Genomic DNA, 20,557 nt, shown 5'->3' with positions numbered 1-20,557 from the left:
CCATTTCTCTGAATGTCATGATGGGGACCCTAAAGATTTAACAGTGAGTGCATTAAAACAAATTGCTAGCACTTGTAGAGGGGGAGACAGATTTAACACTCTGTGTAGACATTAGGCTGCTTGGATTCTCAAACTGCAAACTTTAAAACCACAAGGCCTGAATGAAAATATAGATCTAGAATTTATATAATTTATATAGTTCCATATGACTTTTTTCCTTTCTGCATAGTATGTTTTTGTTTTGTTTTGTTTTTTTTGTTTGTTTTTGTTTGTTTTATTGTTTTTCGTTTTCCGTTAGAAAGCACTCCAGATTTTGCAAAGAAAATTCGTTAGTGGACATAATGAAAAATTATATTATTCAGTTAGATCTTTGTGCAGATCCCAGTAGCTAAATAGAGAAAGATTTAATTTTATTATAAAAGTTTTTTCTCCACAGAGAGAATAATATGAAATAATTCCTTCTGAATAGGTTAGATTAATTAATGTATTAACCTGGAAACATATCATATAAAAGTTGTACTGTCAGTGTGTATATATATATGTATGTTTTTTATTGTCACATTATTTATGAGATTTATTCCTGAAAGAGATCTCCTAAAGGTACTGTCTTTATTATTGTGGAATGTCTAAAGCAGTGTGGAGTAGTGATTGCGGCTATGGCTATAACAAACACCTGTGATTTTGGAACACTCTCAAATAAAAGCCGAATACTCCTCCCCACTCTTCATACATCTGCTTCTTGAGAAAGCCGTTGGATATGGAGAAACGCGTTGAGGACTACAGGTGCCGTCTACCATCAGCACTTTATTACTTTGAGGTCACCTTGCTGTCCGTGTAAGGTGGATGTGTTGGGGATTTCCTATCAGCTATTTACAAACTGTGCTGCTGGATTGCTTATGTGATCTATCTCACTGCGGAAATAAAACATCTTGTGTCCAGCTAGATCATCTGGCAGTGGACTGGGGTCCCACCCACCTACCCTCCAGGATTTATTTCAGCCCCCTGTGTGATATTTGCAGTGGCAGCAGGTTATCACACTAGCTCCTGCTTATCATTAGATGAGGCATACCACGGAGAGTTCCAGAGTATTACTGAGGACAATTGCTGTATTAATCATCTGACTCACTACGTGAACTGTTTCCCCCAACACAGGATCCATACCGACCGGACTATATTATATCTTCCAATATACTGGATGGTGCTTTTTATAGCTATTATGGTCGACTATTCATGTTTCACATTGGATTTTTACCTACTAATGAGGACTATTGTTATATCTTCCCCTAAAGTATGCTTACTGGCTTTATCGGAGAAACATTGTTACCAAAATGTGCTACATTAAGTGCTTACTGTGACTATATTCAGGGGTGCTGACAGGGGGGGAGAGCGGGTACTATTTACCCGGGCCTGGGCTTGCTAGAGGGGCCCGGTGGGGGCCTATGTCTGGTGCCGCCCCCCTCCCTCCCACACACCGTGTGCTGGGTTGCAGCGGGAGACTGCACACGGAGCCGGAGCAGTCTCCTATGGCTGTGGGGGAGAGCTCAATCACACTGATCGTGCCCCCCCCGGCTTTGCACCAGGCTGAGGGGCTTACAGCACTGCAAAAGTGTTTTTGTCTTTTTTTAACCTCAAGGGGGTGTGGCCATGCCTCCCATGATCAGGCCACACCCCCTTTTTCCATTCTATGCCAAGGTACAGGACCAACCCCAGTCACAAAAACAGATACTATGCCCAGCGGTTCTCCACACCAGGGGCCTATTTCACCCCCATAGAAGGATTACGGATACCACACCAGGCGGTTCTCTGCTCTTTCCCAGGAGCCAATCCAACCCCGGCATGGTACTACACCGGTGGTTCTGCCATTCTCCATCAGGAGCTCCATCCAACCCCTGGCAGAAGAACAGGTACTACACCCAGTGGTTCCCTAGAACAGATACTACACTTGATCTTAGCCAAAAGGCTGAGAAGCGATGAATGTCACTGGGTACTGCACCAAGGGGACAAACACTGTCCAGAAAGAATGGCTGTTGGGCATAACCAGCCTCATAGAGCAACCCTATAGCCACTCCCTAGAGCATACTCATAGCCGAACCAACCCATCCTGAATAAACCCCCCACAAACCTATTCTACCTATCAATAGTTGACAAAATTCTAACCAATTACAAAAAACTAAGGACTCTTTTATATAGCCTTAAGCTTATGCAGCTCTCGTCTCATCTAAGCACAGTTTACTGGTTAGTACTGAGCCAGGGCACTACAATTAGAGTAGTTACATGTTCATTAATTAGGCTATACATCATCATATGCTATATTTTTTTTTTAAAAGTTTGTTTAAAAGCTTATGTAATGAGGTATTTGTTATTCAAGTATTCTGGAAAAACCTACAACTAAATTTTCCATTTAACAATAAAGAACCAGCGCTCATCAATAAAATTAATAAATAATAACAATTATAAGGACTGGATGTGTCACTAAAAACATATATTTATTGTAATTAAACGGCTATTAAAAGTTAAAAAGTATATAGAACATCCTGGAGGTATTAAATGTCTCTCCTATAGAGTTCATAGTGGTAGGACTACTCCCAAATAATTGAATAGCTGGCTCAGCTGTATTAGTTGATGAAAGTGGTAACAGTCCTCTTAGCGTGTCCTGCGCAAATTCCTAGGGCTGTATAATGATCCACTGAAAGTTGCTGGTCCAAGGTTTGAGCAGTAGATAAAAAGTGATGACAGTCCTCCTAGGTTAGTTGGCAACCTATCAGGTGTTGTAGGCGAAGCTTAACGCGTTTCGCTGGATCAAATAACATCCTGCTTCATCAGAAGCATAATACAGTTGAGCCAAGATGCTCTTTTTATACCTTGTAAATCAAAGAAATCTATAGCACCTGTGAATAATCATTAACTGACACATCCATTTTTCATAGTTTTTAACTTTAAAAATAGAAATAAAAGGAGGCAATCTTACCTTTTTTTAAAAAATCACAGTACGACAATGTTTCTTAAAAGACTTTCATATCTTTGGAATTTTACCATTATAATCTCCCCAAAAATCTGGTCAAATCCCGATCATGTGATCATGCTCCGATCACATGGTATGACAAAGACCAATCTTGGGTATTGTTTCACCCATATCCATGCTACCAAGCTCCAACTAGAATACTATTATTTCCGTGGCAATGGGGTTCTAGTTCCGGAAAATTTAGCCAAATACCAATGATGTGATCATACCCCGATCACGTGGTACGGGAGGGACCTATCCTGGGTATTGTTTCACCCGTAACTGGGTAACCAAGCTCCAGCTGGAATACTACTGTTTCCTTATCTATGGGGTTCCGGTCGTGTGATTTGGCCAGTCATGTGATATGATGACGTTTCCTCTGGTCATATTGTTTCTTAGCAACCCCTGTGTTTACATATCACGTAACTATCAGCGGGTGTAATCTAATGATTATAATTTGCACTTCACTTATTGTTTCAATAAGACCTGTGTGAATTTTCTGGATGTGACGCTAGAAATTATTGATAACACTATTATCACTTCTAACTTTGTCAAAGTACCAATACGTACTCCTATTTGAACTATCAAAATGCGCATTATGGCCCTTGGAAGCAAAACATTCCAAAGGGCCAATTAATGCGACTTAGACGTAACTGTACCAATATTGAGACCTTTGAGATACAAGCGCAAAATATGCTTGACTCGTTTAGAAGATGTGGATACCCAGATGAGATCCTTACACAGGCCTATTCACAAGTTATAATTATGGATAGAGACACTCTCCTTAAACCCAAATTAAAAAATATTATGGAGAATGAAATGAAAGATAAAGATCATAAAAATGTGGCGTTTGTTTGTAAATTTAATAATAATGCAAGAGAGAGCAAAAATATTATACACCATAACTATCAAATTTTGAGACAAGATCGAGTTTTAGAAGAACTTATTCCACCAGTTCCACATATTGTATATAGGAAAAACAGATATCTAAAAACCTTACTAGCACCCAGTCACCTGAAAACAATTAAAGATCCTATTGAGAGAAATACAGGTACTGATTGGTTAATACAGAGACCTTGTGACATATAGATGTATTATACACGGCAAACATATATAAATATCCAAATAAACTGAATATAGAACAGATGTTTCTAGCTATATATTGAATAATATTTGGACACCACGCTGGACATAAAAGAATAGCAACCCTCTATTAATCTAATATATCCATCAGATCCTGTGGATAAATGATTTGAATCAACAAACGGACCAGTAAATACATATTATAATAATAATAATAATAATAATAATAATAATAATAAAAAAAAAACTTACACAAATACAGGGCAGATGGATATATATGTTTGTGACCATCCCTACCCCCCAAAAAACTCTCTCTACCAATATCTATTAGTCTCATTTGCATATAATGTATTCTATAGATACATCATGTTTTAAAGATCAAGGCCTATACATCCCTAAATTATTCAGATGACCAGAAAATTGATTGATAGAAATGCCCATAGGGTGGTATACAATCGGGAAGCCGGCTGCCGGAATCCGGACAGCTGGCTTCCCGACTGCTTTATCCCGGCGTAGGATAAATGACCAGGCGTCTATATCTAGACGCCTGTCATTTTCCCGATGCCGGGAGACCGGCGTCCGGCATCCCGATCGAAGGGATGCCGGGCGCCGCGAGCGGACAGCTGCGGGGGGGAGGGTTAGGTTTAGGGCACCCGGGGGGGACTTGGGGTTAGGCACCCCCCGGGAGGGTTAGGGTTAGGCTACGGGGAGGGAGGGTTAGGGTTAGGCACCCCCCCGGGGACTTAGGGTTAGGCACCCCCCTGAGGAACTTAGGTTTAGGCAGCGGGGAAGGGGGGGTTAGGGTTAGGCACTTAGAGGGGGGATTAGGGTTAAGCACTTGGGGGTGAGGTTAGGGTTAGGCACCCCTAAGGAGGGTTGGGGTTAGGTTAGTTTATACTTACCTTAGCAACGATCGGGATTTCCAGTGCTGTCGGGCTTCCACTGCCCGGAACTCTGCTTTTGTTGGCCAGGCGCTGCCAGGAATCGGTATTTCATACCAATTCCGTAAGAGTAGATGTCACATGTGTTCCCATATGGATAGGAAAACTACTACCGTGTCTATACCTACACAAAAGGACCATTATACCTTAAAAAGTTTCATGAATTGTGACACCAAATACATCATCTATTTACTTACATGTGGATGTGGCCTACATTATGTGGGCCGCACCACTAGATCTTTATGTACACGCTTCATGGAACATAGAAGAAATATTTTAAAACAATGCACTAACCACAGTATCCCTCGACATTATAATAAAGTACATGCCGGTGATCCTAAATGTCTCTCAATCATAGGTTAGGAATCGATCCAGGGGGGGGGATCGATATATCAATCTCTGTCGTCAAGAAGTGTACTGGATCCTACAATTTGATTCTATGTATCCAGTTGGCCTCAATGAGACCATTGAACTTAATTCCATTATATAAGGCTATGATGTTCAAGATAGCGTACCTACCTCTTCTCCATTTATACCCTATGGCCATTTCTATCAATCAATTTTCTGGTCATCTGAATAATTTAGGGATGTATAGGCCTTGACCTTTAAAACATGATCTATCTATAGAATACATTATATGCAAATGAGACTAATAGATATTGGTAGAGAGAGTTTTTTTGGGGGTAGGGATGGTCACAAACATATATATCCATCCGCCCTGTATTTGTGTAAGTATTTTTTTATTATTATTATTATTATAATTATTATTATATGTATTTACTGGTCCGTTTGTTGATTCAAATCATTTATCCACAGGATCTGATGGATATATTAGATTAATAGAGGGTTGCTATTCTTTTATGTCCAGCGTGGTGTCCAAATATTATTCAATATATAGCTAGAAACATCTGTTCTATATTCAATTTATTTGGATATTTATATATGTTTGCCGTGTATAATACATCTATATGTCACAATCAATGAAATGGTTAAATATAACACTTAGATGTGATGATTTACACTATCTAATATACATATTTATGTTTAATTATATTAATATATGTATATATGAATGAATATCTACTACATTTAAAATGCTGCAGATTCTCTATAAAGCTACTTAATAGTATAATGTGATGAATGTTTAATGATAGATTCATGTATAAATTGTTCGGCATTGAATCCCCATATCCAAGAAACCGATCGGCTCATATGCAGGTAAAAGGGGTTCCCAATTAGTAGGGAATAATTCAATACCCATTATAATCCTTAACATCCACCGTGAGCTATGTGGCATGTAAATACAGGGGTTGCTAAGAAACAACAAAACCACGGAACAATTCAATAGCCATTATAATCCTTAATACCCGCTGATAGTTACGTGATATGTAAACACAGGGGTTGCTAAGAAACAATATAACCAATGACCAGAGGAAACGTCATCATATCATATGACTGGCCAAATCACACGACCGGAACCCCATAGATAAGGAAACAGTAGTATTCCAGCTGGAGCTTGGTTACCCAGTTACGGGTGAAACAATACCCAGAATTGGTCCCTCCCGTACCACGTGATCGGGGTATGATCACATCATCGGTACTTGGCTAAATTTTCCGGAACTAGAACCCCATTGCCACGGAAATAATAGTATTCTAGCTGGAGCTTGGTAGCTTGGATACGGGTGAAACAATACCCAAGATTGGTCTTTGTCATACCATGTGATCGGAGCATGATCACATGATCGGGATTTGACCAGATTTTTGGGGAGATTATAATGGTAAAATTCCAAAGATATGAAAGTCTTTTAAGAAACATTGTCGTACTGTGATTTTTTTAAAAAAGGTAAGATTGCCTCCTTTTATTTCTATTTTTAAAGTTAAAAACTATGAAAAATGGATGTGTCAGTTAATGATTATTCACAGGTGCTATAGATTTCTTTGATTTACAAGGTATAAAAAGAGCATCTTGGCTCAACTGTATTATGCTTCTGATGAAGCAGGATGTTATTTGATCCAGTGAAACGCGTTAAGATGCGCCTACAATAACTGATAGGTTGCCAACTAACCCAGGACGTTTGGACTCTCCATGGACTACTTTGGACTACATAACCAACTCCCTTTATAAACTTTGGAATAGCAGGTTGAAGAGAACTATTACACAGCCCCAGGAATTTGTGCAGGACACGCTAAGAGGACTGTCATCACTTTTTATCTACTGCTCAAACCTTGGACCAGCAACTTTCAGTGGATCATTATACAGCCCCAGGAATTTGCGCAGGACATGCTAAGAGGACTGTTACCACTTTCATCAACTAATACAGCTGAGCCAGGTATTCGGTTATTTGGGAGTAGTCCTACCACTATGAACTCTATAGGAGAGACATTTAATACCTACAGGATGTTCTATATACTTTTTAACTTTTAATAGCCCTTTAATTACAATAAATATATGTTTTTAGTGACACATCCGTTTCTTATAATTGTTATTATTTATTAATTTTATTGATGAGCGCTGGTTCTTTATTGTTATTTCTATTTGGGAATTGACTATCCCTTACCGGCTGCCGCGTGGTAGCGCACTGGAATATACATTTTTTCAACTAAATTTTCCATATTCGGGAAAATTCTAAAATTGTTATTGCTTTCCATAAACACAAACAAAGGGCCTGATTCAGACCCACTCGCGAGCGGCTGTCCGCTCGCAAGTGGGTCGATGTTAGGCACTGAGCATGCGCACGACGGAGGGAGCTCCGTCGTGCGCATGCGCCAGACGCGACGAGCGAAGGAAAGTCCTTCGCTCGTTGTGTCCGATCAAAGGGGGCGTGCTGTCAATGTTGATTGACAGCACACCCCCTTTGGTGGGCGTGCCGGGGGCATGCCTCCCTGACGGGGGCGTTCCCACGGGAACGCCTCCCGTCAGAAGCCGGCCCACTGACATCACTAGTGATGTCAGTGGGAGTGATTTTGGCTCTGTTAGAGCCAAAATCACTCCGGAGCTTGCGGTTGAAAACCTCAACCGCAGGCTCCGGCTCGCAATTTCGATGGTCGCGATGGTCACGACCATCGCGGCCATCAAAATGCACGCTCGTATAGCCTGTGGGTGGTGACCCACAGCTATACGAGCGTCCAGGAGGACGCTCCATGAAAATGGAGCCCGGCCCTCATTCAGAGCGTGCGCTCTGCTCAGAGCGTACGGCTCTGAATGAGGGCCAAAGTGTGATCAAAAAGCAATTAGTTCCAGCAGCAGATCCCAAGGCATTTGAGACAGGGCCCCATGTGGTTGAAGAGTAAGAGATATAAAAATAGGTAGTAAATATTAAGGAGGCAGTGAGAAGAATTTGATCATAAATGGGATATTTATTTAACATAGCAAACTACCATACAGTACACAGATCATCCCAGTAACTGTCATAAAGTACAGAGCATCACAGTGACAGTTATACAGTACACTGATGATCCCAGTATCCGCAATACAGTAGATTCAGCATCTCAGTGACCACCATACAGTGCAGTGAACATCTAAGTGACAGCTATACAGTACAGTGAGCATCTAAGTAACTTCCATACAGTTCATTGACCATCTAGTAACAGCAATACAGTAAACTAAGCATAGCAATGACAGCTATACAGCACACAGAACAGTACAGAGCATCCTGGTGATTGCCATAGAGTATGCAGTGCATCCTAGTGACTGTCTTACATAATACAGAGCATCCCAATGACCACCATACAGTACACAGAGCATCCCACTGTATGTTATACAATTTAGTGAGAATCCCAGTGAGAGTCATATAGAAGACTGATCATCCTAGTGGCAGCAATACAGTACACTTAGTATAGCAGTGATAGCCATACACTACACAGAGTCTCATGGGACCTGCCACGCCGATACTTTTAGCTCGACTGCAGCAAAAATGTGTAAAGACACATCTGTAGTTACTTTCACACAGTACAGTAAACATCCCAGTGGCTGCCATACATTCATTGAATATCCTAGTGATACAGTACAGAGCATACCAGTGACGACCATATAGAGCACCCCAGTGACCACCGTACAGTACACAATTCATCCCAGTAACTCCCATATAGTACACAGTATCCGGTCATTAGGTCTACAATAAAAAGGTAGACAATGTTTAGGTAGACAATACTAGTTAGACAGGCAATAGGTTGTCAGGGTCTGAATGCAGTGGCGTCCATACCTGTCTGTGCACCCGGTGCACAGCATAAAATTATGTAGAAACTGCAGTTTCTGCATAATTTTATGTATTGTTCCTATGTACTAATGGCACAATGCAGAAGAGTTCACAGAATTTTTCCTGCAGTGTGCTAATTAGCACTGCAGATAGCATTCCCCATTATTGTCAGTGGGGACTACGATCTGATCCCTATTTACTAAACTCCAAAAAGGGAAGGTTTTCAGATGGTGTAAACGGTTTTAAACCTTTGGAGGCTTAGGAGCAGGAGAGAGATCTTTCGATCTCTCTCAGCCTCTGTCCAGCTCTGGAAGCTGATGCTGGGCACATGCGCAGTGTGTGAGTCTTTCCCCGGAGAGGTCTTTCACTTCTGTGAAAGACTTCTACAATTTGTCAGGGATATAACTTACAGGGATAGCAGTTACCGCAATAATTGCCAGCATTTCTATACTGTTGCAACTGCAATTTGCCTACTTTGCAGCTAATTGGTTGGAGCCCAAAGGATTTTTGTATTACAATTTGTATATTTGTGTTAACTAATGTTTTTTTTATACATTAATAACACTGTCCAGATGCTTCATTACTGTATTATTATGTAATATGTATATAAACTGGGCATTGTGACTGTAGCAGCTACTACTAGAACTGCCGAGCCACATCACTAAGATTTTCTTTCATATTTTACTGTTTTCTATTGATGTCAACTTGGTGCATATGCTGCTGTCGCAAAACTGTTGTGTCTCAGGATACACACTTAATTGCGTCTTTTTTTCAACCGCATTTTATACCTGCTTTTGTCGGAAAATACATGAGTTCCATTGTGACGAATATTGAATCCACTTTCTTCTTGAAAATTGTGTGAACAACGGTTGAGGAACCAGAGAACAGTGGTGATGTGCTGATTGGTTTTGATGATATTCCTCGGGGCACATCTACTGCTACATCTCACAACTATACAAACAACACAAGGGAGGAATCAATCTTAGGAAAATGTAATATCCATCATATCTGTAGAGCACCACCTGTCATCCATGCGGAAACCTTGAGAGTGAATAGTAGGAATCACCTTGAATTTAGGGCAATGGCTTCAAATCTTTCCACAACTATAAGGAATCCTTCAAAACAAGTGAGTGAAATATTAATACATAACATATCCTTTTTTAGTATTTTTATTTAGGCCAAATTAAAAACCACTATCAGGACGAGATCAGAAAGTGCTGAGGTTTCTATCTAATAATGTCCTGTGACCTCCTGACTCCAGATCTGGGTTTCTAGTTAATAATGTTCACTGACCTCCAAAGACCTCTTCATTGCAGATCATTATTACACAATTAAATGGTGGTGGGTTTCTATCTATATTACCAGCAATCTCCTAACTGCATGTTAACGGGTTATGATTAGACGGGATGCACTTAATTTACCAGCGTCAGGAATGCTGGACGTTGGAATCCCGACGCTGGAAGCCCCACTATGTACTAATGATAGGCATCTAAATACTGACGCCTATCTTTAGCCAGATGCCGAAATCCCAACGCCCGGCATCCCGGACGAAGGTAAGCGGGGACTGTTAGCTGTTAGCCGCGGGAGGAAAGGGTTAGTTTTAGGCACCCCCGGGGGCAGGGCCGACAAGAGCCAAGGCGGGCCCCGGTAATAGGGGGCGTGGCCTAATCTTGGGAGGCGTGGCCATGCCCCCTTGCCGAGAAAAAAGAAATAAAAATTTGCAGTGCTGCGCGCTGGGGAGGGGGGCGCTCCGAGCCCCCTCAGCCTGGCGCAAAGCCAGGGGGGGCACGATCAGTGTGATTGCTCCCCCGCACAGGCATAGCAGACTGCTGTGGCTGCTGCTCAGCAGCCACGAGCAGTCTCCAACTGCAGCTCAGCACACGCTATGTGCTGGGCTGCTGAGAGGGAGGGGGGGGCGGCATCGGACCCGGGCCCCCGCCGGGCCCCTCAGGAAGCCCGGGCCCGGGTAGTCTGTACCCGCTCCCCCCCTCTCGGCGCCCCTGCCCGGGGGACTGTGGCTTAGGCACCCCCCAGGGAGGGTTAGGGTTAGGCATGGGGAAGGGGAGGTTAGGGTTAGGCACCTCCCTGGGAGGGTTAGGTTTAGGGTGCGGGAAGTGGGGGTTAGGGTTAGGCATCACCGGGGGGAGGTTAGGGTTAGGCACCACCGGGCGGCGGTTAGGGTTAGGCACTACTAAGGGAGGGTTAGGGTTAGGCACCACTAAGGGAGGGTTAGGGTATTTACCAGCCCCAGTCAGGATCCTGTCGGTTTGGGCTTCCAGCGTCAGTATTTACAGTAGTCCTCCGGCAATACATCTGGTGGCATTACATTCCGATTCCGATTAGACAGCTGAGTTTCTAGAAAAATTACCAGTCAGGGGGACTACAGATCATCAGAACAGGGTCGATAGTGCTGGGCTTCTACCCAATAAAGCCCCAGACCCATGAAGCCCACTGTTGTTTGGTGTGCAAGGGAAGACTTGTATGACTCGGAGAGAAAGTGGGTTTTTCCTGGAGCAAAAAAAAATGGAATATTGCTATACTAGATGGGGAGAGACTGAGTAGGTTAGAGAAGGGGAAGCTGTGGATGTGAACAGTGCACACTCAGCAGGGGAAGGTATGTATAAAATTAGAAGGCGTGCTCACCTTCTCTTCTCTCTGGAAGAACACGTGGAATACACTGAGTGCAATTTCTGGTGACTTTAGATGTCTGGGGTTGCAGAGTCAAACTGGGGAATTTTGATAAAAGCAGTGAAAGCGGATTTGGAGAAGGGCCCAAAGTGACTGTTGTAATATTTATTCCTAGTAGGCGAGAAATATGATATACATTATACAAGCAATGGTGTGTACAGCAGGACCAGCCTCTGCCACCCCTAACTGGCCAAATGTGTTGAATGAAGCGGCAGTTAGAATAAGTACAGAATACCTGTAAGTTAGTCCTGGTATGATAGAGTGGGAGTGTGGCCAATAGCACATAAAGAACTGGATTCAAGAAAGGCATCCGGGAGCTCAGATGCTGAAACAGGGCAGAAAGAAAAAGAATCCTGCTAGCTAAGGGGCAGGCAGTGTGTGCATGGAGTAAGAAGGTTGCGAGGGATAGGAGTAGATACAGTTTCTGGGAAAACGAGCAGGTTAGAATACAACAAAGGTAGAGGTAATCTGCACTTCAAGTAAAGTAGCTAAGGTCCAAACCAAGGTTCTCCCACCTTTAAAACCAGAAATTCAATAAAATGGGAAGGTCACAGAACGCTGTCCTTAAACTGAAAGTCTTTAGGTGCAGTGTTCTCACAACTTGAGTAAAGGATCCAGTTAACTTCACATTATTCCTCTGGTAAATGTAATAGAAGAAAAGTATGCGAAAAATAGTGTAGTCCTGTTTTAGTTGGATATACACCTTCTAATCATGTTATGCTCACCATCAAAAGTTGAATAATGAACAGTGAAAGGTTCCTTTTCTTTCCTTCCAGAAAGTTCACTTCTTAAATGTAAACTGGATATCTTTTTTTCTCATAAGCAAAGGCAAGATACTGTAGGATCATGGTGTAGTAAACAGTCCCATATAAAAAATAGTCAACAATAAGTAAAACTGACCCTATATATCAGGTGAGCAGGCACAAAAAGGTTTCTTTTTCCTCATATATGACAGGGATCTCCAAATTATACAAAAACACATAGAGCACACTAAGAGGCATATTCAATAAGCTGCAGTGCTTACCGTTGACTTGCAGGCTAGGACCAGTAATGCGTAACACTAACTGAGCTGGGACTGGTAATGTGTAACACTGGAACCGAGCCGGGACTGGTAATGTGTAACACTGGAACCGGGCTGGGTCTGGTAATGCATAACACTGGAACAGGACTGGGACCGGTATTGCCTAATACTGGATCTGGTGGAGTGGCGCTGTAACTGGACTGGAATCGGTTATGCTTGTGACCAAACTGGGACTGTTGGTGCTAGTGGCCAGACTAGATCCGGTGATGTTGGTGACCGGACTGGGACTGGTGATCCTGGTGACTGGGTAGGAAATGGTGATCCTGGAGATCAGACTGGGACCGGTGGAATTAGTAAGCGGCAACACAGTGATGGAAGAACCCTAGAGGGCACCCAGTCTGCCCTCCAGGAATTACTGTTATAGGGGCTGTTGGTTGATGATTAGAGAACTGGGTCAGCTGTTCCTGGGCATTCTCTCTATTGGTGGTGCAATAGTCACATGGCCCAAAACAAGATGGCAGCGCCCAGGGGACAGACCCGGCGAGAACTGAGCAAGGGAAGACACTGGAGCAGCCTGTGGCATTACAGAGCAGGCCCCTACAGTGAAAGGTGCTGGAGTAACAGGTAGTGACCAGCAGTGTACCGGAGACATGACAAGCCCAGGAGATGTAAGTAGCGGGCAGGATGAGCTGTAGCTGTGACAAGCTGTTGGAGCTGATGTAGCTATTTTGCTTGTCTCTATTGCAAGATGTGGACCATCTCCTGTGCCAGATGCTGCTCTCCTCTCCTCTAAACATTTTCTCTTTTACCCAACTTTTGATGTCTGAAAAATCTTTTTTCTGGAGTTGACATGTTCCTTTTTATAGTACTCACTACATTTACAGCTCTATCTGACCATCTATGTTTTTTCAGGTTACCCAAAATATGCTCCCAACATGGGATAACACTAAGGGCCTGATTCAGCAAGGATCGCAGTTGCTAATACACATGCAATCGGCCGATAGTTGTGTTCTGCGCATACGTATGCATCGCAGTGTGCGTGCACTAATTAGCTAATGCGATCAGGACTGCGAACGCAGAGGCAATGCAGACTCCTCGCAGAGTGATTGATAGGAAGCACTTGTTGATTTTAAAATGAACCTCTATATACCCCTGCCTATACCTTCTAAAATCCTTCCTATAAACCTCTAAGAATAACGCCAATTTGCGTACGCAGTCTGACCGCAAATAAAGACAGGAGTGGAATCTGTGGTTCCAAAGCACAAGTATTATTCAGGTAAAAGTTCAGTCAGTTACACGCAATTGATACATACACAATTTAGGCGTAAAAGGAAATAATACAGACCCAAGTTCAGTATACATATGCTGCGCCTCTGGACACGGAGATAGGCATCAGGAAGAGACCCTCAGTTCATACAGCATTCAGCATGGACTAAAAAACCAGTATCCAGGCACACATATTTATCCACCCCAGACTAAAACAGGACAGTGGGGAAGTTTCTTGCTGATGTCATTGGTTCCCAGAGGAGAAGCATATGTTACAGCACATTTAACAGGCTGGTTCAAATATACTCTCCCTGCCTCTAACAGCAGGGGAATCTTTCTAGTAACACCCTCTGTAACATTCTAACATTTAAACATTTTTTTGCTTTAAGTTCTGCGATCCATAACTTGAGTTTGCATGATGCGATCTCTCCACCGATAACACCGGAATGCTGTAAAAAACTTACGCATCAGAACAAAACCAAACACAACTTGCTTATCATGTATAATACCTTAGTTATCAAATACCTTTATTTCTCAGCATTTAAACTAACTAAACCAACTTAAATCATACATTTTGATGCTTATTGAACCTTATGAGTGAATATGAAATGTGTGGGTATTCAGGGTTTGGTATAAAGACATATTAATATGTGTATGAAGAAGGGTGCAGTTAACTCTCACTGAGTGAACATTTTAGCAGTGTGACATGCTGGGCTAGATAGTTCTACATGCCTTCTGTCAGCAGGCCCCCACTTGTCCTGTGTTCAAAGGGAAAAACCTATTTTGTTCTCCTAGACTTGTGTGAAATGCAAATGTATTATCACCTCAAGCTGTGAAATTTGGGGCCATCCTGTCTAGGATTCAGACAAATCCAATTGTGTATATCAATGCCTGGATTATATTACAATTGCCACAACTTTACTTTATCTGCATCCAGGGATTCCCAATTTGTATGTAAAAATACCCATTGTCTATTTCTATTTACTTTTACTCAGAAAGCTTGTTTTTCCAGTTGCCCTTGGTAGATTAACATTGCCATCTGTTCTTAGCTCCTGAGTTGTAACTTGAATTGACGCTGGTTATAAAATGGCATCTTGCAGATTCTTGTTTCTAAAAATGGAATCTAGCTGCCATTTGCAAGATGGCGTCGCGCACGCTTCAATTTTAAACTGATCTTGTCTCAGCTAATAATCCAATTTTGACAGTCCACCCTTTGATAGCGAACAACATGCTATCACAATCTGCTATTAGAATAAATTTAGGCTTACATTTACATATTAGTTGGTGTTATTATGGGATGGCACAAGGTGGTTCTTAATCCATCAATAATGTGTCTCTGGGTGGGGACATAAGACTACTATTATACGCACACCGCGGATCTTGGAAGATCATGTGAAAGGTGTGGGAATGCACCAGTCTTATAATAGCAGTCTTGAAGGGGAATTGAGACTTTACATTGTCTGAGGTGTTCTATAAATAACATCTTAATAATACATTCTATGCATGTCTAAATATAATACATTCAACGATTGTATTTCTTAGCTCAGGGTTGTAATGCAGTTCTGTATCTACCTCTGTATTCATACTGGCCACTATCATGATTTCATTCTTTCGTTTTACTCAATTTTTTTTAAAAAAATTCCAAACTTCAACACAATAGGAACACACCGGACGCATCATATTTCTTTTGCCTCTGTGTTCTTATTGTGTGTGAAGATAGGGTGATGGTGTGTTTTTATGTATACCCAGCATTTCAACATGTGTGAGGGTCATAACTTCTGGAAGTATTTTTCCCAAATAACATAACAATTACAATACTAAAATTGGTCAGAAACTCCCCTGATTGGCATTGCACTCCTCCTGACTCCACTCCATCAGCTCCGCCATCAGCTCACATCTCCTTAATCGGTCCCCCATCACAGACACTGAGTATCCCCAAACAGATCATCATGACAAAAACTCTGGAAAGAAAAAGAACTAGGATGACCACAGCAGACCACTCCATTGCTGGAAGCACTGATCTACACATTTCTTTAGCTCAGATATCTCACCGTCACCTTTTTAATCCTTCCGGCACAAGCTCGCAATCGACAGGTCCACGTTATCGGCCTTGTCTCTGCCTTGTATCTCCACCGGTTGGTTAACCTCCCTATAGTGAGTGGAATGGACCCACTTATCTTCCCCGGCCACCCTTTGAGGATGCTGTATCGTCAGATATGAACCTTTCCACCGATCAGTCAAACGACCTGAGCTAAAAAAAATTTGGATCATAACAAATTCTTCCAGATTTGACATCATGACAGTTTGCATTAGACATGTTAGTTAATAACACTTTCAATTTAGGTTATTCTCATTCATCTTCGTGAGACCCTGCACAGTAACCTCATTATCATATTTTCACATGAGGCTGCCTGTTTGAACAGTATCTCAAAGGGGGGCAAATAAAGGAAAAGACAGTCTGGGATAATCTCAGTGTTGTTGCCCATCATCTTACACATGTTCTTGGAAACGTCACCTGTAAAATAAGTCCCCCTATTATTTTTTATAATTCTAGGGATATAGTATCTGCATACAGGTTCCTGCAATTAAATCTTGTTATTAATAGCTACTGCTCTAAATAATGCCTGTGCCACTGTTTTGGATAGTATGCCGAGTAGTCGACCTCAGCCTGGCATGGCTGCCGTTTATCCTTAGCAACCTTGTGTCCTATGAGTGGGAGATAAAGCACAACAGATTAATATCATTTATACATGACCTAAAATACAACAATAAATTGTCCACATTTTACATTAGAACAGATACATTGGCAGGTTGCAAAGATTGTAAACAGTCATATAAGGCCTGGGAGAAGATACTGGGGTTACCTATGAACCCATGGGAAACTCGTGTTCCTGTGTGGTGTTCTTCACTTTGCAGTACTTACTTATGTGTCCCACTTGGTGACAGTTAAAACATAATTTTGAATGGGCTGGATGAAAAGATTGTTGTGGGATTTGAGCAAGAGGGAAAGATGGTGGGTATGGGTAAGGATAGGGAGGGTAAGGATGTGAAGGATCAGGGTATTGTGGGAGGTATGAAGTTTGTGGGTAGTATGGGGCCTGTGGTTGTGTATGATATGTGGGGTAAGGATGTGTTTGCTGTGGTGTGGGATTGGCGAGGACGTGTAATTGTTCAGGTGCAGGTGTGTGTGTGGGTGCAGGTGTGTCGGTTGGCTGTGATGTTATTGTCATTCCTTCCAGAGCTTGGATACTGACAGCCATTATTTTTTCGCTCTGGGTCTCTCTCTTCTTTGTGATATTTTTATCATGTTCTATGGCAGACTCTATGAGGTTATCTATTGTGAGTCCCCTCCAGCCAGGTTGTGAGGTCTGAACCCGAATCTTTAAATCATCTTTCAGACCATCCATGAGTACCGTGACTATCATTCCCCTGTGGTGAGTGCTATCTTTAATATCTTCTATCCCAGTGTACTGGGTGATAGCCTGCAGAGCCCGGTCGCAATAGTCTTCTGCAGTTTCACTCTCCTTTTGCTTAATTGTGAAAATTTTGTTCCAGTTAACTACTACTGGAAAATATACACCCAATTGAGTCACAATGCGGGAAATGTTACCTTGGTTTACTTGGTCTGTTAAGGGAACGTCGCCATCCAATACACAGTCCGTGATGAATTTTGTCACGTCGGTATTGCGTGGTAGACAGGCCCTTAACACCACATGCCAGTCTTTATTAGTGGGCTCATGAGAACTACCCAAATTTCTCAAAAATCTTAGACATTTGGCTAGTTCCTTTTTGGGATCGGGGAAATCATTTATGATGGAATTTAGTTCTGCTCTTTTCCATGGACAATGCATTACTACTTCCCTTGTGGGCACTACACCGTTTGCATCCACATTTCCATTCGGAACAGTTATTGTCCGAATGGGATGCAGACCGGCAGCGCTGCTACCTCTGACCTGGTTACCTGGCTGGGGGTTTAATCTGCTGCTGCTACGTATGGTATTAACAACTTCCTCTATGGGTGCAGAGTGTGTTAACACTTCCCTTGCGGTTACCGATGGAGATGGCGGCACCACCCGTGATTGTGGTGATGCAGCATCTATCATCTGCACAGCATGGGAAATGGCAGACATTACAATAGACTCATCACCCACATCATAAACATTTTCTTTATGGTTGCTTAAGAGAGGGTACAAATTGCTTGTTACATTTTTATGGGTATTTTTGGTAACTGTACTTGCACCTCCATCCACATAAGGTGGGGGAGGTGAGCGTGAACTGCTGACAATACTCTCCACGACGCTACCTTGCCGCACATGCACACCATTTTGCGGCTCGCACGTATTGCAATTTAGCGTCGCGGATGTATTTTCTGGCAATGTGCTCACGACGCTAGTTTGTGTCGTTTGCACATTTTTAAGCCACGCTTCCCCTTCATGCTGCCACAGTTTTAAACATTCAAAATATTTAACCTTTTTCTCTCGGGAGCGCATCAAACTGATGTGGTCCCGGACATTGTCTAACACATGTTTATCAAAACTACCAATTCTGGGAAATGGTCTAACACTCTTCCTCGTCATATTAAACCATAAATCACAATACCTTATTGCATAAGTACCGTACTTAGGGCCTGATTCAGAGCCGGACGCAATTAGCGCTCGCTCGTCCTGAAAATAGGGGTGGCTATTCAAATGAACCGTTGGCTGTTTGTGGTCTGTTCACGCCTCTAGGTCTGAATGAGCGAAAAAAACTTGCGGTAATTTTTTGGGAAACTACGCCCCCTGGCCGCTCACATCCTACGTCATGTCCGCTATTTATTAGATTAATCGAGTACATCGAACAGGGTATGAGCTGCTCGCTATTCTTGTGGTTGGTTTTTGCTACCACAATTTTGCGAGCAGTTCTGGCTAAAAAAAAAAACAGTGACATGGTCAATGACGCTGCTGTTTTAAATATGCACACCCATAAAACGCCCGTTTTGACCTTTAAGCATGCCTGCGATCGGATCTCCACTCCCCGTTTTCAAGCACCTTCCCCTGTTACCACCCACATGCGCCTCATCCTGTCACTCAAATTAGCAGGCATTCACTATTTTGCGTGCACATGATTTTCGGCCGCACTGACTGGTTCGCGCATAACGATCCGTACGCATGCGCAGTTGGGCAAACATCGCTCGGAGCGAACGAGCTGCTGCTTACGAGTGGCTCTGAATCAGGCCCTTAGTATGCATAATACGACGGGCCGATCCAATCGGCGCTTTCATTAGCAGCACATCATTGTCCAACATCTTTACTGTTTGCATGGCTCCCATTCTGACACAAAATCCTATGCTTTTCAATAAAGATTTAAACTGGTGAAAGACAATCTAGATACTCTCACTTACCTACGGAAGAAATTTCTAGAAGCCCCCGCTCACCTACGGAAGAAATTCTAGATGCCCCGCTCACCTACGGAAGAAATTCTAGATGCCCCCGCTCACCTACGGAAGAAATTCTAGATGCCCCCCGCTCACCTATTATCTCTCAGCTCACAATCACACATAGGGGGTCATTCAGACCCACTCGCTAGTGGCAGTACGCTCGCAAGTGGGTCGATGTTCCCCACTGCGCATGCGCATGACGGAGGGAGCTCCGTCGTGCGCATGCGCAAGACCCAGGGAGCGACGGGCTTTCCATCGCTCCGGGTCTCGCACCAAAGGGGGCGTGCTGTCGATGTTGATTGACAGCACGTCCCCTTTGGTGGGCGTGCCGGGGGCGTGGCTGCCAGACGGAGGCGTTCCATGGGAACGCCTACCGTCTGAAGCCGGCCCCACTGACATCACTAGTGATGTCAGTGGGAGTGATTTTGGCTTTGATAGAGCCCAAATCACTCCAGGGCTTGTGGCAGGGAGACCCTACCACAGGGTCTCCGTCGCAAGTCTGATGGTCGCGATGGTCAAGACCATCGCGACCATCTTTTTGGCCGCTCGCATATGCTGTGGGTGGTCACCCACAGCTATGCGAGAGGCCAGTAGGCCGCTCCATTTTCATGGGGGAGGGCCCTGATTCAGAGCGAGCGCTCTGGTCACAGCATCCGGCTCTGAATCAGGCCCCTAGTGCAGCTCAACTACAGTGCTCAAATATGATTGAACACTGCAGTCACACTGAGAGCTGGTCCCTAACAAAAATAACAAATCATACACCTGCTCTGTGTTCTGAATGGTAAGCTGCTTACCGAGCGGCTAGGCTAACCCTTGCACCTAGCCCTTAAGGATCATACGATACCCTTAACTATAGGGAACAAATTACCCCTACCAACAATACACTCACTGTTACACACTTTTTCCTGCGCAGAAAAATAAACGTTAACCCAGATATTGGTACTA

The 20,557-nt window shown here is 43.1% G+C and overlaps 1 pseudogene; it reads right to left on the bottom strand.

The window, feature by feature from the left end:
* Window positions 1-1,871: 1,871 nt before the first annotated feature.
* Window positions 1,872-1,972, bottom strand: LOC148514914 (U2 spliceosomal RNA; annotated as a pseudogene).
* Window positions 1,973-20,557: the final 18,585 nt, after the last annotated feature.

This window comes from Taudactylus pleione, unplaced genomic scaffold (assembly GCF_031769625.1).
Source record: "Taudactylus pleione unplaced genomic scaffold, aTauple2 ptg000256l, whole genome shotgun sequence".
Taxonomy (NCBI): Eukaryota; Metazoa; Chordata; class Amphibia; order Anura; family Myobatrachidae; genus Taudactylus; species Taudactylus pleione.
The sequence above is the reverse complement of the archived record's forward strand: the minus strand, read 5'-3'. Positions and strand labels throughout refer to the sequence as shown.